Here is a 24,200-nt window from a genome sequence, read left to right on the forward strand (position 1 = left end):
GTATAAATGTTATTTTATCCTCACTCCCAGAAAGCATATGTTGAGATGTATCCGGCGTCTAATATCTTATTTCAAGAGTTTTAATGGGAAAGGTAAAAGCAGTTTATTTTAACCCCTTGCACCGATATGTCAATGCAATGGGAAATATTTGTAGCATTAAAATGTAAATTTGTTTGATGGTGCTTGTTATGGATTTCCGACTTGTTCAGAAGTAATTATTCTGGAATACCTGCAATGTAATCAATACCTAGTGGTCTGAAAATAGGAGTGATGACAGTGATTTGGTTTTGCTGCATTTGACAGGACTGCAGTCTATTCTCATTCCTTTTAAAAAACATCATTTCTGAGATAGCAGTAGTGGTAATAGTCATATGGGCAGAATAACAAGTGGCGGAAGGTTAACGAATCTCTGTGAACCAATAAAGTATTCTGATGAGCTGATAAATCGAATGAGTAACAGAATTCTCTGGAAGCTAGCCCCTAACTTGGAAAATTACTTGTCATGGCAACAGGCAGGTATCACTGCTGAGATTACAACCTTGGAGCAAAGAGATTGATCTAATTTGCACAATGAATGAGTCTTACTTATAGGAAATCTATAGGCAGTTGGCAGTGGTGAATGGTTAAGAAATATAACTAGTTCAGACCTGGCAAATCTTTTTTCAATTCTAAATTAAGAAGTAAGGACATTGTTTCCAGAAAATGCAGTGTGTGGCAATGTAAAGGTCAAAATATATTTTGCTTCTCTTTTGGGAGGCTTTTATATAATTGCCTGTCCCCTTCATTAAACTGCACGTGAGGCCATTCAAGAGTTATCTGTCCTGATTTTTAGAGAGGATGTGACCTTCCTTATGGTGGAGCAAGGTACCATGGGAAGGAGCACAATTACCTATTCTAGTCAGGTTCAAATGAAGACCATTAAAAGAACGTTTTATTCCTTTTAATTCTTATTTCTGTGAGCATGAAACAGGGCTTAAAGCAAGGAAAGGACCATCTGAAAAACTAGAATAAATGATTAAATATAGAAATAGATTGTTCTTGTTTGTTTGTTTATGCATGATATTTTTACTCCACTTTTCAGACTATCATCATCACCTCGCAAAGCAGATCATGCCAAGAAAAGGAAATGAGACAGGCCCTGTCATGAGGCTTGATACTGAAAAAAGACACACAAGAAAAGGGAAGATAGCAAGGGAAACACATATTCTGATTAAGGGTCCACAAATTGTTTCTTTACAAAGCTCTTTGGTGACCATTGGTTGGATAGTGTTCTCGAAGCTACAAACATGAGTTTGACCAAACTGCGGGAGGCAGTGGAAGACAGGAGTGCCTGGCGTGCTCTGGTCCATGGGGTCACGAAGAGTCGGACACGACTAAATGACTAAACAACAACAAACTTGCTGACCATTCTCCACCTCTGGCAATCATCCTTTTGTCCATTTGCAAATGTATTCAGAACTTCCAGTGCAGTAAAGGAGAGGAACCTTCCTTCCAGGTAAGGCTACCTAATTCAGCTTCTATTGACTTTTTCCATAGTACACCATTTAAATTGACACATAGCTTTGCTAATATAAAACCCCCCATCACATTTCTTTTCACTGTTTTCTCTATTATTATATCTAATATAGTAAATTATTTTGGAGCTCTTCATAATTCCTTTTAGTTTTTGTCACCCTGAACAACTTGGTGTCATCAGCAAACTTGGCTCCCTCACTACTCAGCCTAAATCCTAGCATAATCATTCCTCAGCTTTTGCCATATGCTGAAGACACACCTTTTTATCTTGTCCTTTGTCAGCTGAGGTAGTTTGTTTTATGGGGCCCATCTCTTTTATTGAACTTGGACTGTTCTGTTCCATCTGGAATGGTTTTACTTGTTTCATAATTGTAATAGTTTTATCTTGCTTGTTTTTTTTAAAAAAGATTCCATATTATAGTGTTGTAAACCACCCTGGATTGTTTCAGTGAAGGGTGGGTGAGAAATCTTATAAATAAAAATAAATAAGATTAGAATAGCACATTCCAAAGCTGAGGTGCTATAAAGGTTGAGTTTGTCCTGCTGGCGATATTTATATAACATATTTTATTCATACATATACAAACACACATCACAAAGAATTGCAGCTGCAGGACTTTTATTAAACAGCAGCAAAACCGGAGTTAACAGAGATTGATGACCTTTCTGAAAACAAAGCAAACACAAAATGTAATGAATATTCTTTGGAAAATGTTGCAATCTCTCACATGAAGTAGCATGAATTAAGCAGGTCCAGAACTGTTTCCGAATAGAATAATTTACTATAGAAATATGTTAAACAGGATCAGTCCTAAAGTAAGAGATCCACAATTCTGTTTGGGCCTCTTCATTCACTATACAGATAGAAACAAAAAATGTACTATTTATTTAATTAAAGCATTATCACCATCTTGTTGAAAAGATGCCCAGAATAGTAGGACCGATGAACCTGTCCATTCCATTTGCCCAGTGTTCCTTCCTGCACCTAATATTGACCAATTCCCTCCCGCTCCTGGGACTGTAGGTTTATATGATACAGTTTACATTGTTCAGTAGATTCCCATGTTACCCTCGGGAGAGACTTTTTGGAGGATAGAGGGGCTGCAGGGCAGGATGGGTTGCCTGAGTTGTTTTCCACTTGCATAACCACTGGATCCAAGCTAGGTGACTTTCAAGACAGTGCTCCTGAAGGTAGGAGTCTATCAATTGATGAAGATGATCATCCAAATGTCATAGACCAAATGGAGCAAACAGCACGCAGACCTAGTGGTGGGAGGAAAAAATCCTTAAATAAGAGACACGGGGGAATGATTAATGGACTTCAATGTCTGTACACTAATGCGCAAAGCATGGGAAATAAACAAGATGAGCTTGAGCTCTTGGTACAGCAAACTAAATATGACATAATAGGCATCACTGAAACCTGGTGGGATAAGTCCCACGATTGGAATGTAATAATGGAGGGATACAATCTATTTCAGAGAAACAGACCAGACAAGAAAGGAGGAGGAGTGGCGTTATATGTCAGGGATGTGTATGCCTGTGAAGAGATCCAAGATTTAGAACCTCAAAGCCAAAGTGAGAGCATTTGGGTCAAAATTAAGGGAGAGAAGAATAACAGTGACCTCATTGTGGGAGTTTACTATAGATCCCCAAGCCAAACGGAGGACATAGATAATGCCTTCCTGGAACAGATGGCCAAGCATGCAAAAGGAAGGGAGATAGTAGTAATGGGGGACTTCAATTACCCGGATATTTGTTGGATGTCAAACTCAGCCAAGAGCATAAGGTCAAACAGATTCCTCACTGGCCTTGCAGACAACTTTGTTGTCCAGAAAGTGGGAGAAGCAACAAGAGGAACAGCCATTTTAGATCTGGTCCTAACCAATGTTGATGACCTGGTTAGTGGGGTAGAAGTGGAAGGATCATTAGGCGCGAGTGATCATGCTCTTCTGAAGTTTACTATACAGCGGAAAGGAGCAGCCAAGCATACTAGGACTCAATTTCTCGACTTTAAGAAAGCCGACTTCATAAAACTTAGGGAAGTGCTGGGTGAGATCCCATGGACAGTAATACTAAAAGGAAAGGGAGTTCATGATGGCTGGGAGTTTGTTAAGAGGGAGATAGTAAAAGCACAACTTCAGGCAATACCAATGAGACGGAAACATGGAAGGTGCCTAAAGAAGCCAGGGTGGCTATCTAAAGAACTTTTAACTGAGTTAGGATTAAAAAAGGATGTGTACAAAAAATGGAAAAGGGGGGAAACCACCAAAGAGGAATTCAAACAAATAGCCAGCACGTGTAGACACAAAGTCAGAAAAGCTAAAGCACAGAATGAACTCAGGCTTGCTAGAGAGGTTAAAAGCAACAAAGAAGGCTTTTTTTGGGTATGTTCGTAGCAAAAGGAAGAACAAAGAAACAGTGAGGTCACTCAGAGGAGAAGATGGTGAAATGCAAACAGGGGACACAGAAAGGGCTGAACTCCCCAATGCCTTCTTTGCCTCAGTCTTCTCCGATAAAGAAAACAATGCCCGACCTGAAGAATTTGGAGCAAATGATTCAGCAGAGGAAACACAGCCCAGAATAACTAAGGAGATAGTACAAGAATACTTGGCTAGTTTAGATGTATTCAAGTCTCCAGGGCCAGATGAACTGCATCCAAGAGTATTAAAAGAACTGGCAGATGTGATCTCAGAACCACTGGCAGTCATCTTTGAGAATTCCTGGAGAACAGGCGAAGTCCCGGCAGACTGGAGGAGGGCAAATGTTGTCCCTATTTTCAAAAAGGGGAAAAGAGAGGACCCAAATAATTACCGCCCAGTCAGTCTGACATCAATACCAGGGAAGATTCTGGAGCAGATCATTAAGCAAACAGTCTGTGAGCACCTAGAAAGGAATGCTGTGATCACCAATAGTCAGCATGGATTTCTGAAAAATAAGTCATGTCAGACTAACCTGATCTCGTTTTTTGACAGAATTACAACCCTGGTAGATGAAGGGAATGCAGTGGATGTAGCCTACCTTGATTTCAGCAAGGCATTTGACAAGGTGCCCCATGATATTCTTGTAAAGAAGCTGGTAAAATGCGGTCTTGACTATGCTACCACTCAGTGGATTTGTAACTGGCTGACTGACCGAACCCAAAGGGTGCTCATCAATGGTTCCTCTTCATCCTGGAGAAGAGTGACTAGTGGGGTGCCACAGGGTTCTGTCTTGGGCCTGGTCTTATTCAACATCTTTATCAACGACTTGGATGATGGACTCAAGGGCATCCTGATCAAATTTGCAGATGACACCAAACTGGGAGGGGTGGCTAACACCCCAGAGGACAGGATCACACTTCAAAACGACCTTGACAAATTAGAGAACTGGGCCAAAACAAACAAGATGAATTTTAACAGGGAGAAATGTAAAGTATTGCACTTGGGCAAAAAAATGAGAGGCACAAATACAAGATGGGTGACACCTGGCTTGAGAGCAGTACATGTGAAAAGGATCTAGGAGTCTTGGTTGACCACAAACTTGACATGAGCCAACAGTGTGACGCGGCAGCTAAAAAAGCCAATGCAATTCTGGGCTGCATCAATAGGAGTATAGCATCTAGATCAAGGGAAGTAATAGTGCCACTGTATTCTGCTCTGGTCAGACCTCACCTGGAGTACTGTGTCCAGTTCTGGGCACCACAGTTCAAGAAGGACACTGACAAACTGGAACGTGTCCAGAGGAGGGCAACCAAAATGGTCAAAGGCCTGGAAACGATGCCTTAGGAGGAACGGCTAAGGGAGCTGGGCATGTTTAGCCTGGAGAAGAGGAGGTTAAGGGGTGATATGATAGCCATGTTCAAATATATAAAAGGATGTCACATAGAGGAGGGAGAAAGGTTGTTTTCTGCTGCTCCAGAGAAGCGGACACGGAGCAATGGATCCAAACTACAAGAAAGAAGATTCCACCTAAACATTAGGAAGAACTTCCTGACAGTAAGAGCTGTTCGACAGTGGAATTTGCTGCCAAGGAGTGTGGTGGAGTCTCCTTCTTTGGAGGTCTTTAAGCAGAGGCTTGATAACCATATGTCAGGAGTGCTCTGATGGTGTTTCCTGCTTGGCAGGGGGTTGGACTCGATGGCCCTTGTGGTCTCTTCCAACTCTATGATTCTATGATTCTATGATTCTAAGATGGCTGCAGAGAACTTCTAACAGACTTACCACCTTATGCTGTAATTGTATACTATTTATTGTACATCTGCTGTGGGGAACAATTTTTGGCTCACTGGGCCAGATCTGACCAAGCCTGTGTAGACATAACTGAGACAGACATGCAAATATGCTGGGAATGGGGGCTTGGGAGAGCACATCTTTGTTTGAGACTCTGTCCTGCCATTCCCAAAATCTCCCTGATACAGTGCATATGGAATGTATTGAGGTGTTGCTGCTGGTGGGTGTAAATTGTCCACAAGTCACTTCCATAAAGCAATGTGCTCAACACACAAGCCTGGCAGACCTTCATCTTGGTATTGGTCACTAGCATCACATTTCTCCCATAGCATTTTGGAGAGGCAAGCCATTGCCATAGCTGCCTTGCCAATACGCATGTGAAGCTCAGTGTCGATGGGGAGATTGCTGATTATTGTGGAGTCCAGGTAGACAGCATCATTTACCACCTTAATGCTGATGCGTGGGGTGCTGGCAACATCCTGACTCAGGATGTTGATCTTCATCAGGATGGTGGTAAGGCCAAACTCCCTGCAGGTTTGGGCAAAATGGTTGATGAGTCTGTGTAGAGCTTCCTTGGAATGCACTATCAGGGCAGCATCATTTTCAAATAACATCTCTTGGATAAGAACCCATTGCACTTTGTTCTTGGTATGGAGATGTGCCAGGTTGATCAGACCCCCGTTTCTCCTTGAATGGAGGTACATTCCATCTTTGGTCAAACTGAAAGCGTAGGAGAGCAACAGAGAGAAGAATATGCTGCAAGAGAGTTGCTGCAAGAATGCAGCCCTGCTTCACACTGCTGTTTATAGGGAAGATGTCTGAGGATGAACCATTGTACTGGATAGTGCCGTGCCTGTTCTCATGCAAAATTTACATATTTGGCTCTTTCAAGACCAGATGTCATTAGGGGTTTTGTGCATCAATCTCCATTCCAATTTCATTTATGACATTGGTTTTTGTGCTTCTAACATCAACAGAACGGCTTTGTTTTCTGCAGTGTCATTGCATTTCCAAAGGGACAGAACCAATTCTCTGAGGGATTCTTATGTAGAAAGAAGACACATACATTCATTTTTCTTCATGAAGTACTGATTTGCAGAGCGGGAGATAGAGAGATGGCATACCATATGCAGCTGTGTCTGAAATGAACATAGCTTTCTTGGCTTGTGATTGATAATGGAGTAAGACTGTAATCTAATTGGAGCAGAGAATGACTTTGGTGAACGAGCACTATTGGTTCTGTAAGATCTAAAACCTGGCAGCTGAAATGGTTGGAGGTGCTATATGTTACTCAGCTGGATTCATTGGAAGAAAGTTGAACAACATCACTACAGAGTTCCTTTCAGTTTTACAAATACCCCCAACAAATACTAGGCTAAAAGATATTCATGAGATACCAATTCAGAAACTTGTCAGTCCATAAGATCTCAACCTAAGAAATTCTCCTGTTGCGCAACCTACCACCTCTCTCTGATGATTAGCTCTGGAAACAGAGATTGCTCCTCACACCTCTGCTCCAGTATGCCTCAAAAGGATGGGTAAATTGAAACTTACTTTCAAGTGAAAGCAAAGGAATTAGATGCAGTAGATATATCAAGCACTCTGCAAGGCAAACTAAAAACTGTATATGTTGTATACTATTCTAAAGAGAGCTGAACACAGAATGATAAAAGGCACAGGCAAGAATTGGTAGATGGGCTGTTGAAAGTTTTGGGATATGTAGCAATGAGGGCTTAAAACGGGTGAGAAAACTTTTCCTGCCTGTGGATCACATTCCCTCCTGGGCAGCCTTCAAAGACTCACATGCAATTGATGGACAGAGCCAGAGGAAAAATGGGTGGAGCAATGAATTCAATTTTTGCACCGTGGGCTACTTTCTACACACACACTCGTAGAAAGTCCTCAATCCTGTTTTATTATTTTTTTTAAAAAAGTTTGCATTCCTTGTTGGGAGCACACTCAGAATCCCTCCAAAGTATGGCAACTTCAAAAGTCAATCAAAGTTTGATCATTGGTGATAAATTTGCCTAACAAATGTCCTGTTCCTCCTGTCTCCCTGTACCTGCAACTATAGGGGATGCAATCAAATTATTTGCAGGTGCCAAAGTATGGCTTAGTTCAGTTTGGTGGGCTACAAATTGTGCAGCCTTCGTTTAAGATAAGGCCAAAAGTATACTGGGTGGCATTTAACTAATGTTTACTCAGAGGAGATCCATTGAAATCAATGGACCTAACGTATTCATGTTAATTAATTTCAGTGGGTTTACTCTGAGTAAAACTTAGTTGAATTCCATTCACTCTTTACAAACTCTGACAATATAAGTATATATTGTGGCAGATGGAAAGCATTTGATGCCTAAAATTAAAGTTTAATTCTTCCTATTTTGTGAAGAAGAATGAGTATGTTACAGTAGGGTCATGATATAGGAAGTATATATGGGAAAGTGTGCATAACTTTTTCATTCTATGGAAATGTATGTGAAAGTTGTCATAAGGTTACATCCAGCTGGTACATGATTCTAGAAAGAGTACGTCAGATAAGCAGAAATTATAAATGCTGGAAATGTGAGCCAAGTCTTGGAAGCGACTTCAATAGCTGGCGGTTGTGCACAAGGCAAAACAGTATTGATTTCCGATTGAGAATATAATAGAGAAACAAAAGCACCACTAGATTTAGAACATGCTTTATTTTTATTTACAAATATATATACATACAGCAATGAGAATAAATATATAGCCATAAGAACAGGTTAACAAAATTCAAGGCCAACAATAATCAGTAATAGCTCAGCTTACGAGGTTTAAAAGTAAAAGAAAGCAAGCAGAAATGTAATAGATTTGCACAGAATTGGAGTTTTATTAATTGACTAGTGGAACAAAAGGACACCTTCATCACGTGATCATAGGTTACTTGATATATTATGTTTGGTTTTGCTGAGACTATAATATTTAATGTAATAGCACAGCTGTAAAGTATAATGTTTCCTGTATTAATTTCTTCTTGACATTAATACTTAACATAGTATGAAGTTGAGCAATGTGCAATATTTCTCTTAAAAAAATCAAAATCCTGTATGATTTTTTAAAGTATTAATCTGGGCTGCAGGGCGTGAGCACAGTAGGCTGCAGATAAGGGTAGAAGGGCCTAGAAATTTGGGCACCAGTGCCAAAGGGCTGAAGCTTTAACCTCCTGTGCCATCATCTAAGGTTTCCCCTGGATGTCATCCTAGACAAAGTCCTCCAAAACTCTGGGTACCTGGAGAAGAGATCCTGGGATATACCTTCCAGGAATGATTGGAGCCACCAAAGTATGGTGCCCTTGCCCTTCCTTTTTAGGTGGGTCAGATGGATATGAAAGCTGACATACTGAAAAAGCCATTGATGGATCCAGAATCAATGGGATCTTACCCTCCTTACCAATATCCTGTTCTTCATGATGCCCAAGGCAAACTAAAGGTCAAACCTATACACAGATACCTGGGGATTTGTCCTGTTGAACACAGTAGGGCTTACTTCTGAGTATACATACACAATATTGCACTATAATGGAACACACGCAAAACCAAATTTGAAATCCAAATTTAAAAAGATTTAGATTCACAATTTCCTCCAAGCATACCTGGAGCTAGGGTGCCAACAAGTTATCTTGGCTTTCTGAACCAAGTTGGTCTTAAAAATGGAAAGCATATATGTATTATCCCTTTGTCTTCATTTAATGATAGAATCACTTACCAACTTTCCTAGGAACAGAAGATTTGTTATATGCATACAAATGTTATAAAAAAGGAAGGTGTTATCAAAGGCAAACTTTAAACAGTAGATTTTAGTCTTCCATGCTTCAACAGAAAACATTTGTATGCATGTATGTGTACAATTATTTATATATTGTTTATATTTAGTAAGGTTGAAATAATAACATAAGCAGCTTAATTCCAAAATCTAAGTTTGAGTAACTGTTGCATTTTTAAAATGTAGAGATCAGCCAATGCTTCTTTTCCCTATACTTCTAGAGGGTAACCTGACACCTGCTTAAAACCAGCAGAGACTAATCCAATTAAATGTGCAATCTGCTCCTCATTCTGTCTTGAGACTACCTCCTCAAGTGATTTTTTAATATCCCGCCCCCCTTTAGCCATACCCTCTTACTCCTAACCCTTAGCGTTCAACCTGATTAAGAGGTGTGGTGAACATAAAATCTTGCTCTGTATTTTGTGACATTTTGGTTTACCCTAACTAAAGTATTGCCCAAGTGTAAATTGCTCAAGGTGATTTTCTCTGTTGACAATAAACAGTGTCTTTTTTCTTTTAAAAATTATTATTAGAGCAAGATCCCCTTCCACTTAGGGCAGCTTCGAGCATATAAAATCATATTTTCATTAAACTGTAAGAAACAATTACAAAAGAGGCAGGATTGGCAGTTTTAGCTTAAAGCAGGTTAAACACATGTAAAATAAAATACCACAACTTAAACAGTACTTTTGTTAAAAAATCTTATTGTGCGGCAAGCACGAATCTGAGTTTGTGCTGTCAGCATACATGTCTATTGCACAACTAATCCATCTTAAAAATTTGTGATGAGTGCACAAATTTTATTATTCTCCTTTTAATGCCCTAGTTCAGCTCATTAATTTTATATCTTTGATGACTGGCTAATGCTTACATTTGTCCTTCTAAATATGTAAATATATGACATTCAGTATGGAAAGTGGTGGGCGTTTACATTTAAGGTATGAATAATGGTAGCATGTAATTTTTTTTGATGACCAATGGTTTCTAACAAATAAATTTGACTGACTGACTAGTTGACATAACTGATTAGTCATTTATTAATTCATTCAAAGTCAAGAAAGCAGTTCTAGTGACCTTAGGTAAAAAGTTCTTTCATTTTTTTCTGGTGAGTCCTCTACTTGCAATGTAAATATTTATAGGTATCTCTAAGAGGTTGGCTAGGTTGAGAGATGGTGACTGGTCTCAACTTAGTAACCTGACTGTATATTCAGACTCTGATATCCCAGGTCCTACTCCAGCACTTTGACCACTGCACCACACAACCTCTCCTCAGTGCTTGTTCTTATAGTTAAAGGCTCATTTTGTCCTTTGATATGTCACCATTCTCAGTCATTCAAAATGAGCCTGAATTGATTCAGCATGTGAAATGTGAGGCTATGTATGATGTGTGGTGCCTTAATTTTAATGCATAAGCGCTGGGCTCATGGTGGCTAAGTATAGTATCCTGAGAGCAAGGAGAAGTCTTCTAGTAATGGTGTGTGTGTGTGTTTTAAAGCATGACATCCAATGGTGTTTATCCATCAGTGAAATAGACATAGTTGATGGAACAGACTACCCCTTTTTCCTGCAGCCTCTGTGCACCTCCCAAACCTGCTCCAAAATTGGGGTGGGGGGGGCAGCACAGTAGGCTGTAGATTTCATGTGGCTGAAACCATAAGCATGGCAACTCCAGTGCCCAACTGAGCATATTGACAGTTTTTAAAGCCTAAAGCCCCTCTAAAAGTCAAAATAGGAGGAAAATTAGGAGAGTGTTTTACTAGGGGACAAATCACAGGAATGAATGATTTTCTTCTCTCTTGCTAAAATGTAAGAAATTAATCTGGGAATGCTGAATTGGGAAAAGGTTCTGGACGCTCTTTCAGCTGCATCAAAGGAAAGCAGTATCTTGCTATGACAGGAGGGGATGATTTTCCTTTTTTTAAAAAAAAATAATAATAGCGGTGGGGAATGCTTACTTTTTGAACATGCCAAGTAAGCATTAATTGGTCTGTGAATAATCGGCTTTTTAAGGGGTAGACTCCTCAGCACATCGTGGGTCATTCAAGCGTGCAAAAGATGTGAGGCAGTTTAATATTATTAATTGCTAGCTAGCTGATTAGATTTACACAGAATTGTCAGTCCTTACAGGCCCAAATAATCATTCCTCGCAAAATAAAATTTACAATGCCATTAAATTTATCCCTAGCAGGTTTTCCAAAGTGAAATCTCCCAACAGCAATAAACTTTTATTGCATGTTTAATTTATTTCTCCCTGAAGTCAGGAAATGTCTCAAAGACGTATGTTGGTGCTCATTGGTATTATTCCTTAAATATACATAAACATATTTAATCTATTTCTTTCATTTTGCTGCATCTCTTGAGATTAAGGCAGCTTCCAGATGTTGCTCCTAGGAGTGATGTAAGTGGGGAAATTGCTCTGGTATTAAAAAATGCCTAATGATCTGCTTCTTCTTGAAGAACTTTGGAGCTACCTTGGCTGCTTGTATGTGATGATATGTCCTTTTACTCCAACATCTTTGTGTGAATGTGTAATTGCAAACTGTGATGAGAGTGCTCATCATGTAAAAATTGCAGACCAGGAGTGCCTCTAAATTACTTATTAATAGAGGGAGATATCAAGTATTGGCCATACTCAGAACATGCCCATTTAAATCAATAGGTTTTAAGTTGCTTAAGTCCATTAAATTCAGTGGGTCTACTCTGAGTATGTCTTATCATCCATAGTAAGTGTTGGACTCTACTTGGGTTTTAAATAATAATAATAATAATTAATAATAATTAATTGAATTTATATACCGCCCTATACCTGGAGGTCTTAGGGCAGTTCACAGAATAAAATTGTGCCACCCAAGTTAGCAAGAACTAGAACGCAGAACAAATATTGCTGATCTTAATTCTCATCCAGCTACAGTGATATGCACCATGCTTTAAATAAATGTCCTGCATGTTTACTCAAGACCAAGAAGTCTTTGTTTTGGGCAAATTTGTATCAACAACAATTAAGAATTCTTGCAGAATCTGATTTCTCACAATGTTTTCACTGTTCTGCTACAAATTGCCTCCTGTAATTTCGCCAGATTCCATAATATTAGGTGCAGCATAGAGCAAAATAAGCATGCATGTGATAAATACATTCATGAGATTGCACCTGAGAGTAGAACTGCATGCACAAATACATCTGGTGCTTTAGATTTAAGTGAACAGTGATAACTTGTATGTCCGTGAGTTCTAGTGTTGTGAGAGATGGAGAAAAGCAATGAAGCTGAATTTTGAAAGATTCAGGACAGAGAAAATAAAGCATTTCTTAATGCAGCACATAGTTAAACTATGGAACTCAGTCCCACGGGAGGCAGTGATGGCCACCAACTTGGGTGGCTTTAAAAGAGGAGTAGACAGATTCATGGAGAAGGCTGCTGATGGCTGTGCTCTGCCTTTCATGCTGTTGAAAACCACAGGAGGAGAAAGCCACTTCCGAGCTGGAGAGGAGGTGGGGTTGCAGGCCCACGCCCTCCCCACGCACGCGGGGGCTGACTCACAGCCCCCGCGAGAATGAGGGAGTCCTCGGGCGCGTCATCGCCCTGTCCAGCCAATGGGCTGGCCAGGGAGGCGTGGCCTGAGCTATTTATGGCCGGCGCGCCTGAGGACCTCCCTCTCTTCGCTGTTCCAGCTGACCTGGTAAAGTACCGTATTTTTCGCACCATAGGACGCACTTTTTCCCTCCTAAAAAGCAAGGGAAAATTTGTGTGCGTCCTATGGAGCGAATGCAGGCTTTCGCTGAAGCCTGGAGACCGAGAGGGGTCGGTGCGCACCGACCCCTCTCGCTCTCCAGGCTTCAGGAAGCTATTCGCTAGCCGTGGGAGACCCAGCTCTCCCAGGGCTAGCGGAGCGCTGCATTAATCCCGAAGCTTGGGGCGCGCGGAGCTCAGCTCGCCCCAAGCTTCTGGGTGCCGGCAAGGTCTCCGCTAGACAGCTAGCGGAGACCTTGCCGGCACCCAGAAGCTTGGGGCGCGCTGAGCTCCGCACGCCCCAAGCTTCGGGATTAGCGCAGCGCTCTGCTAGCCATGGGAGAGCCGCGCGGCTCTCCCACAGCTAGCGGAGACCTTGCCAGCACCCAGAAGCTTGGGGCGCGCTGAGCTCCGCACGCCCCAAGCTTCGGGATTAGCGCAGCGCTCTGCTAGCCATGGGAGAGCCGCGCGGCTCTCCCACAGCTAGCGGAGACCTTGCCAGCACCCAGAAGCTTGGGGCGCGCTGAGCTCCGCACGCCCCAAGCTTCAGGATTAGCGCAGCGCTCTGCTAGCCATGGGAGAGCCGCGCGGCTCTCCCACAGCTAGCGGAGACCTTGCCAGCACCCAGAAGCTTGGGGCGCGCTGAGCTCCGCACGCCCCAAGCTTCGGGATTAGCGCAGCGCTCTGCTAGCCATGGGAGAGCCGTGTGGCTCTCCCACAGCTAGCGGAGACCTTGCCGGCACCCAGAAGCTTGGGGCGCGCTGAGCTCCGCACGCCCCAAGCTTCGGGATTAGCGCAGCGCTCCGCTAGCCGTGTCTAGGCTGCGGATAGTAGCCTGCTTCCCGGAGCTTCGGGAACACATCCGCAGCCTAGGCAGCCCTGCGGGAGGTCCCGCAGGGCTGTCTAGGCTGCGGATAGCAGCCTGCTTCCCGGAGCGTCGGGCGCCCTGAAAGCAGAGCGCCCGGCGCTTCGGGAACACATCCGCAGCGTGGAGAGCCTTGCAGGAGTTCCCCGCAGGGCTCCCCACGCTGCGGATAGCAGCCTGCCTCCCGGCGCGAGGGGCGCCCTGAAGCAGAGCGCCCCTCGTGCCGGGCAGACATCCGCAGCGTGCGGAGCCCTGCAGGAGTTCCCCGCAAGGCTCCCCAAGCTGCGGATAGCAGCCTGCCACCCTGTGGGCGGGGCGCCCTGAAGCAGAGCGCCCCTCGCACCAGGCAGACATCCGCAGCGTGGGGAGCCCTGCAGGAGTTCCCCACAGGGCTCCCGACGCTGCGGATAGCAGCCTGCTGCCTGGCGGGTGGGGCCCGCTGAAGCAGAGCGCCCCGTGCGCCAGGCAGACATCAGCCAGCCCCACAAGCTAGGGGGACAGCAGGGAGGCGCAGCGCCACCATCCCGCTGTTCCTTGACCTGGTTCGGTTTCCCTGACCTGCTTTTGGGGGGGAAATAAAGGGAAAATTTTTTTCCTTTATTTCCCCCCAAAAAAACTAGGTGCGTCCTATGGGACGGAGCGTCCTATGGTGTGAAAAATACGGTAGTCCGGTAGTCCGGTAAAGGATTCCGGGGGGGCGTTGCCCTGTCCAAAGCCTATGGAGGTGTGGGCCTAAGGCATGCCCCCGAGCGGTGACCCTGGGGGAGCTCCTAGTTGATGTACATCAGCAGGACTCCCCCCACTGGTGGTTAACCCTTACCGGCCTTCATGCAATCGGGCTGAAGCCGGTTAGTTGTTAGGACCAATGCCTAAGCCAATACTGCTCAATTCCTGCAATCAATAAAGTTGTGGCCTTTTCCGCTCGTTAACCTTAAATACTGTGTCCTGTGTCTTTATTTCCCAAGGGGGGAGGGGGACTTGCCACGCAAAGTGCTCAGATCCTGCTTGTGAGTTTCCCATAGGCTTCTCATTGGACTAGATGGGACACGGGCCTGATCCAGCAGGAGTCTTCTTATGTTCATCTCACTTAGCTGCCTTATACTGAGTCAAACCATTCTAGCTCAGTATAGCCTGCACTGACTGGCAGTGCCTCTTCAGAGTTTCCGGCAAGGACTTTCCTAGTCCTACTTGAAGATGCTGGGGATTGAACCTGGGACCTTCTGCATGCAAGGCAGATGTTCTGCCACTGAGCCACTTGAACATAAATGCATGTCTCTTGTGTCACTTATATTAAATTGCATATCTCCTTGTTGGGCAGAGGGCTACAATTGCAGAGCTAGAGGGGACCCCTGGGGTCATCTAACCCACTAGTGACTTTATGCCCACATCATTCTGCTTGCGATCCTGTAAATGTCTCAAGATTAGTGCAGGCTAGATAATAATAAGCTAGATACCTACCAAGATGTGATTTGGGAGCCATTCCCACTTCTCCATGAAGAGTGTCATCTTTTAAAATGGACTCTATTACTAATCTAATCACTAAACTGAATGCTAAATTGAAACATAAAAATCAGCGGAGGTTTTTTTCCCCTTTGAATGAGGGAATTAATTAGAAAATTATCAGTCAAAATGAACTGAAGTACAAATTGCTGAATTATGTTTGTTATCTCAGTCTTAAGAGTGTTTTAACAGAAAGGATAAAATTAAATGAAGGCAGCAACCCAGTGAAAATCATGTTAGGAAAAGGATGCATGCTAATAGATTTCTTTATATCACAACACAGCTTTTAAAGAACTATTGAAGAAGGCAGAATTATCATCTGAGTAAAGAGCAGCTTTTAAGAGATGCTATCAATGTGGGCTTGCCAACAGACCAGAAAACAAAACCCTGGATTGGTCCAATGTCTTGTTTGGTTTGGCGGGCACAAGCCAGAAAAGTGATAAGGTCGGTCTTGCCAGAAAAGTGATAAGGTTGGTCTTGCATCTCACTGCTTTACAACTAATGTTTTATTTCCTTGTGGTATGCACTGGTATGCAGAACCAACAACTCCCCCCCCCCCCGAGACACTCAGCCTCATGAGGAGCCATGGCATGAACAAAGCCCTCCTCAGGCCCAACCACTGCTGCCGCCTCCCAGGGCTGGTGGAATGTACGAGTGCCACTCCCTGAGGAGTGCAAGAGTGGACGGCACACATCTGATGTGCTTCCCCTATCAGGCTCTGCTCCCTGCTGCTGGCCATGTGCACCCTGGTTGCCTCACTGGCAGTGCTCATGATAGAGTACCGGCACCTTTTTTCTAGGAAAAGACCACCACTGTTTACAGCTATGGGCAGCTTTCATGTTGGGAGTTGATTACAAACTTGGGGTTGGGGGGGGAATGGTCGACCAGATCCAGCACAGATTCAATTCCTGGAATAGCCATGCTAGCTTCCTGGTGAGGTAATGGCCCTCTGAGTAGGAGTCAGTAAGGTAACAAAGGAAGTGGCTCTGTGCAGGGTGACAAATGGGTGGGTCACCCTTCCTCAACTTGCTGGTTGTTAGAAAGACAAAGGCTAGAGTTGAGAGTTTGAGTTATGTGAGGTAGAAGCAAGGCTGCAGGCTGGGCAGCTGGTAGACAAAGCTATATACCTGATTTCTGAGGGATTCCAAGGCTTTTGGGCTGTTGGGGAAGCAAGGCCCTCTCGCAATGCCAGGGACTTGGAGCCATGATCTAGGAACCTCAGGAGCTTCGTTAGGCTTGAAATTAGCCTAGTGAACAACCATTGGATTGCAGCATCCCACCTCAGATATGGAAAGGAGAAGAGTGCAGCATTGACCTGTAACTGGCAGGCATTGTGAGTCTCTTGTGGCTGGTCTCCTTGATAGTATTAGTATCCATCTCAATAAAGCAGATCCTCCTAGCAGTAAGCTGCTTTTCAGAGCCTGGGCCAACAACGGATCTCAGGGATGTTGGGCTGAAGAAAACACACTCCAGGGTTGAATTCAGGTGTGGCTAATCCTGGGTGTAACCAGTAAAAGGACAATGATGGACTAGAGGGACCAGTGGTATAAAGCAGCTTCCCTTAGCCCAGTGTTCCAGATCATTTAACGGTAAAAAACACACTAAACTATGTTCCCTAGGTTGCAGACTTGCAGAAGAACAAACAAGACATAGAGGCATGAGCATGGTGCTATAATGCAAGCTTGACTGGTGTGTGTGTGTGTGTACATTTGCCCCATATTTTTTGGGGGAAGAGGGGGAAGGTTGTTACTGTTATTGTTGAGGAGAAGGCACATGGCACAGCATTAAAGAGTTATGTATACCCTGAGCCATTGAATCATTCTTATGTGCCAGAACTCTCAGACAGTTGTACATCTTGAAAATTCCAGGTTACAGGAAGGAGTTGATGATTTTATAACAAATCACATCCACCATGAGTGTGGTGTGTATGGAGAGACAAGTGTTTGCTGAAGGTAATACGTTATAAGCCTCTTTTAATCAAACTGTGTTTCTACCAAAGGCACAGGTAATCTGACAAGCATATTATCTTTGCTGGCAGAAGCAGCAACATAGAAAACAGCTCTCATCAACTGAGAGCAGGGAGAGAAATGAGCAGGAAGCAGAATAAATCTTCCATATCTCTTAATATAAGATTCATTTTTTTATTTTTTATTTTACTTTAGTTTGCAGTTGGAGCTATTTAGTACCTTGGAATTTCCTTGTCCTATTTGTCAGAGTTGAAGTATGAATGGCCCTCAACTTTTTTCTCCAGATTTGAACAACCGTTTGTGAGATAGAAAGCAGTTGGCAGCTAAGTGGCAATTCCGGCTTTATTGAGTGGCTTGGCTCATAACTGGCTATTCCTTATTGAATTTCCTGTTAACAAACACAACATGAAAGCACAGCCTCTGAGAGTGTAGATGTAAACTCATTCTCCCATAAAGCTGAGAGGACAATTTACAGCTTGCAAAAATAATTTCTGGCATTTTCAATTTTTTTTATTCTTTATGCCTGTTTTTGGCACAAGGGGGAGGTCAAAAGGAATTATCTAATGATTGTAGAAGTAGAAAAGAAATCACAAGTTATTGTCCCCACTCATTTTATAGAATTCCTCTAGATTACTTGTTTATTCAGCATTTATCCTTATTTGCTTGCAGGCTGCTTAGATTGTGTTCTTTTTTTATTGAGCACATTCAGCTAAGTTCTACTTAGAGTTGACCCATTGAAATTAAGAAACCTTAGTCATGTCCACTAACTTCAGTGGCTCTGCTCCGAGTAGAATTAGCATTGAAATATTGTTCAGTGCACTTGCTTGTCATTTTCCTAAATGAAAAAAAGGTCTGGTTTTGTATGGGTGGGTGTGGATTTGTGCAGTAGGGCAAGAAGGCACTTTAATACACTCTAATTGCAAATGCATTATCACATTTAGGGACTGCCACTTTAATGTCCTGGTAAATATGGGAATGAGCAATGATGGAGTTATATACCAATTCTTCTTCATAGTCTCCATGCAGTCCTGCATATGGGTTTTGTGCCTGGGCAAAGCAACATTTAGCTCTAGAGCTAAACCAGTTGGGCATAGACAGTACTTTCCCATTTAGCTTCTGACTGCAGCTGCAGTATGGCATGGAGCATTGACGGTGTCCCACACTTCTCCTAGGCTTCTCACTTTAGGCAACTGAAAAGTAGGCAAGAATCTTGTGCACAGGAACATGCATAGGAAGCTGTTTTATACTGAATAAGACCGCTGGTCCATCTCATTCAGTATTGTCTACACTGACTTGCAGTGGCTTTCCAAGGTTTCAGGCAGGGAGTCATTTCCAGCCCTACCTGAAGATGCCAGCCATTGAACCTGGGACCTTCTGCATACAAATCAGATGCTTTGCAACCAAGCTACATATTTCTGTTAATTTTCTTTTTATTTAAGAAACATACAGTAAAAGCTTTAGTCTGTTTGTTGTGATCATCTTCCTTTAAGCATTTACCCCTTTAAGCATTCTTTCAGACAACCATAATATCTAAAGTGTGTGTGTGTGTGGGGGGGATTTTGCCACAACATCATTTAGACATGAAAGATCCATGCTGAACAAGGGGAATCTTGTGTGTGCAGAACTGCATTGATCAGGTTTCATGGAGTGGTGAGCATAACCATTTTGAGGGAGAAAAGCATCAACTGCTAGTGAAAAACTGACTTTTTAAAACAACAAAAATAAAGCTGCCATTCATCAAATGGAAATGGTCATGCCATAAATTAAAAAGGATTTTTTAAAAGTTAGCTTTCTTTAAAATAAATAAATCAGTGCTCTAGATGGGATAGTGTATCACTGGCTAGAGCCCTGGTAAAATAGCATCAACCCTTGAGACTCAACATTTTTTCTTTGGACATCTGCCTAATAAAATAATTGCCTTGTGCTGAGTTATCTAGTGTCTCCCCTCCTCACTGGCACTTCCATCTGTGATCCACAGGACACAGGACATGTCTTATTATTATTATTTGTTTACTATGTTTTCAAGACTTCTTCCTTGCAGTGATCATTAAATTGCTCTTTAAACTTCCTTGGATTGCCAAATAAGTGTAGCAATTCGATGCTTGAGCCATTTCAAGAGGAAAATTAGGGGTTAATTGGCATGCATGAACTGCCACAATTTTTTCCTTTAAATAACTCTCATGCTAAATTATATATATTTTCAGTTAGGGCTGATACACACGAAGTTCCTTGAGCCTGGCTTTTAAGTTTATGTTTAATTCCTTGTTTAGATAATGCTCAAGAATTTCAGTACTGAGGACAGTCCTACAAATGTGGTTCTTGTCTTTATGTTGGCATTCTATCTTCTACTCACTAGTCTTATGCTAGGGCCAACTGGTCTTGGCTCTGACTCAACCTACTTGTCCACCCTATTCCAATGGCTCTTGGGACACATTACCTGCTATGGCCTTGGCTAGCTATACACAGTCTTGGCTCTGACTGATTCTGATGCAGCAAGTTGCCACTTCCACACATATCCTAGATAAGCAGTTTCATCACTCTTTCCTGTTTAATAGCCCAGTTCCCCTTGAGTATCTGAAAGTGTTCATAAGATAGCTATCACAGAGAGACATATGGGACAATGTGGAATCCTACACATGCTTGGGAGTGAAAATGTGCTTTCTGCCCAGCCAGCTAGGACATCTGCCCTTCATTGCAACACACTGGGTGTATTGTACTTATTTGTATGCTGCCTTTCCACAGTGAACTATGCTCAGGGTGGTTCACAACACCAGAAAGTTTGTAGGCTTCACTAACAGTTACAAATTGAAATAATCATAAAAATAGGCACGCGCACACACACACACACACACACACACACACACATGCACACACACACGCGCACGCGGGCACACACGCACACAGATGTATATAATATTCTTAAATGCAGAATCCAAAATACACAGCCCTAGATTTCACTCTTCATATTGCACCCTATGTGTGTCTGCTTTTATGCATATATGCCTTATTAAAAATTATGTTCAAAGTGTAGATAGATGGCCAGTTGAACTGGAGATGAGGCAGGCTTGATTGGAAAGAGAGGAAACATGCTTTTGCTCTACATCTTGTACAGAATTGTGCATGTGGGCAAGAGTTTAGCCAATCTATTTTACAGAGGCTTTGGAATCATACTGCTAACAGATTAACTTGTGCAAGTGCATGAGTATTTAAAAGCAAATTGCAGTTCTTAATCATTTGGAGCTTACAGTAATGCAATGAAGCTTCTTTATTTCTGTGGTAAGATTTAGTGCTCCTTGGGTCTCTATAGTTTCCAAACTACCTTGAGATTTTGCAGTTCTGGATAGTCTGGCGCATCAAACATAGTATAATTTTCACAGTCTGGTTTATAAGACATCAGTGGAATAAATCACAAGTGCTGGATGCAGAGATGTCTGGCTGAAACGGAACAAAAAGTCAGAAGACACATCAAGACAGTGTGCAGACTGTGGGGAATGTAATGAGAATCACTCTCCCAGATAGACTATGGAAACATTCAAATGAATTTGACCTTGCACTTCAGACTTGTTTGGAGTAATCCAGAGTGGCAATGGGGTCATAGCTGTGTGGATGCACTAGCAGAAATGCACTTGAACTACTTCTAGGTGCCCTGCCCCATCCAGGCAGGCCCGTGGACAGGGTGGGGCAGCCAGGTAAACTTGCCCTGGGTCTTGGAGGGAAAAGCTGGACGGGGAGCCCTGCTAGGGGCTGGCTGCATTTTTGTTTGAATTTATAACTTTATTCTAACAGGACTCCTGCCCTGGACCTCATGCAAGGTCTGCACAAGCCTGCACCCAGGTAAGCTGCAGAGATGCTGGGGTCTGCAGCTCTCTCCCACCACACTACCTGCCCCCGCAAGTAAGCATGAATGCACTTTCCAAATGCCATGGGAAGTAAAGACGGGCAGTGTTAGAGTCTGGACCACCCCCTCTTGAGATAGCTATGTATATCATTTCATTACATTCAAAATGTGGTAAGCCAGTTCTGCTTTAGGTGAATGCAGTCAAAGGCCTGCCCTGACAGCTGGACTGTTGCGAGGTATGTGCTGGTGTGCTAAAATATACTCCTGTGGTCCAGCCTGATTTGCCAACCATTGCTAATTCTCATCATTAACCCCCACCCCCCAGGACTTGCCGGCTCTGCTTCCCTCCAACTTCCTATTGTATTGTTGTCTTGCCGTTATACTACATTTGTTCAGGAAGCCCACCATTTTTCTCAGCACTGCTGCCCATCTGCTGAATGAATGGGCATAAGCTTCTCTGGTTTGTCAGGACAAAGTGAAGGATGCCTCATAACTGTGTCATCTCTCCTGAGGTAGTGGAGTGGTTATAAATGAGCTATCCAGTAAAAGGAGAGTCAACCCCATTTACACTTGTTCCCTACCTCATTAGGTGCTACTTTGAGAGCTTGTTTTTGTAACAATAGCTGTCAGGCAACAACAGGATGACTTTGGTTTAAATGTCTGTTTGTAAAACTTACTGGTGGAGGGAAAGTTGTGTTGAGAAGCTGCTCTTGATGTATTGAGACTGCTGAAAAGTTGTGAGGTGAGAAGTACATGAGGATGGCAAATGTGTGGTGTCAAAATTATTGATTAACTATGTGGGGTGTGTATGAATCTCTATCTCTCTCATGCTCTCAGACACGTATGAATGGTAATCCTTGTGCTAGACCACATAAGGTGAATTACAACTAGGGAATAAGTCACACCTTAGAAGTGGAAGGTATTTAATGAAGTGACTTGTTACATTTATTTATCTTTTCACACCATCCCTATAACACTGTGTTGTTCTTAATGGTCTCAAGGCACTTTAACTTGGTCAGCCAAGAGTTAAGGGAATTTGCTAAATCCACAGCAGCAACAAAGAAAAGTGTAGAAAAATTATTAGTGGCTATTATGGGATATAATATAGGGTACCTAGCAAAATGCAGCCTGATTTAATTGACAAAAAGTGTCAGTGAATAAAGAATGCAGATCAATAATTAATTTTACCTTCATTTTAATATTTTAGCCCTAGACAGATTTAGTGCAGGCTGAATGTAGTAAAAGCCTGATTTAAATTCTCTTTCTTTGAAGTGTTATGATGGGACTGTAAGAGATGCTTCTCTCCTTCTCCATATCTCCAAATTCCAATCCATATAAAAACCTCAGAAAACAGTCCATCTGGAAAGAGGCAGATATAACCCTGAACACAGACATTTAGTTCTGCATCTGTCATTGCTGGATGTCTAAATAAAATGGGGAAGCTGCATATAGCTGAACAACCTTGTCAAAAATTAACATGGGGACGTGAGCAGATTTTAGATGACTTTTAAATAAGAAGGTGATGTGTGACGGACCTTTTGGCTGCTAAATACAGAACTAGACACCAGGCAGTTTAAACAGAAGGAAATAACTGATGCGGGAGGACAGAATAATGTTTGGTGGTCATTATAACAGGTTCTGAAGCAATCTATTATGTCAGATTTGTGACCTGTATTGTCCAGGCTACCATCTGAGATGATGAGAGTGTTAAGTCTTTGGGGGGCATCTTCAGCCTTGGGGGAGGGCACCAACCTTCTTTAGGCCCAGGGACACACTTAGATTTTTGAGTGACCATCAGCCTTGCTGGTCACTTTTCTCCCTCCTTCCCTGGATCAAGCCCCTTCTTCTCTTCACTTTTCCAAGGAATCTGGGTAGAAGTCAGATCCAGCAAAACAAACCTGTGCCTTGGAAAACACAGAGGTGAAAAAAGGTGGAAATGAGCACCATTCTTACAACTTCCTCTTCTAGCTCTACGTTTTCCCCAGGGAGAATAGGGTAACCACCCTCACCATCTCATGACAAAGGGGACAGTGAGTGGGAGGGCTCAGAGTCTTTCTGGGTGACAGGGAAAGACACTGAGGGTGACATTACACTCACAGCCACCATGTTAGTGACACCTGCCTTGGGATAGATGTTTTGATGTTATCCGTGGCAACAGAAGAACCCCATCACTCCTCCTTCCTCAGTGTGCACCTCAAAAGGGAAACCCATGCAACTCTTTTGTGATGCATGTGGAAGCTCAGCAAACTTTCACTTTGCATGTTACGCATAAAGTGTGAAAAGTTGGCATGGAAGGGATCTCTTGCTATTGTGTGTAACATCTGAAACTGGATTTCAAAACTGTGCACCCTGTGCCTAGAGATAAGAGTGAGCATCTGCACAAACAGCAGACCTGCACCACCAAGCCAACCATAGCATACCAGCCACATATATTGTATGGAGCCAACACTGCCTCCCCCTGGGTTTGCAGGGCAAACAAACAAAAACAATTATAAAGCCTGTAATCCCTATGCATAGTTAGCTGGAAGTAAGCACCATTGAACAGTGAGAGATACTTCTAAGTAAACATGCTGGGAATGCACTGCAAGCCATAGATGGACCACATGTTGCATTTTGTAGGCCATATGTTGTACAGGGCAACACTATGCTGACACAAGAAAGCATCTAGAAATGGTGTACCAAACACTCAGGAGTTGTTTTGTCCCTGCACTCTTCTGTTGGACTGATCAGTTCAGCAGAGATCATTGATCAACTATACTACAGAACGCCAAATTACAGGGTGGGAAATTC

The 24,200-nt window shown here is 42.9% G+C and overlaps 1 protein-coding gene across 1 annotated transcript in view; it reads left to right on the forward strand.

Moving 5' to 3' along the window:
- Positions 1-1,344: 1,344 nt before the first annotated feature.
- DPP10 (dipeptidyl peptidase like 10) overlaps positions 1,345-24,200 on the forward strand; it is a 552,775-nt gene continuing 529,919 nt past the window's right edge. The window contains exon 1 of the mRNA XM_083582231.1: positions 1,345-1,495. The gene's annotated coding sequence lies outside the window, so the exon portion shown is untranslated. The remainder of the gene's footprint in view (positions 1,496-24,200) is intronic.

The sequence above is a fragment of the Podarcis filfolensis genome, assembly GCF_964270895.1.
Source record: "Podarcis filfolensis genome assembly, chromosome: 1".
NCBI classification, from domain to species: Eukaryota; Metazoa; Chordata; class Lepidosauria; order Squamata; family Lacertidae; genus Podarcis; species Podarcis filfolensis.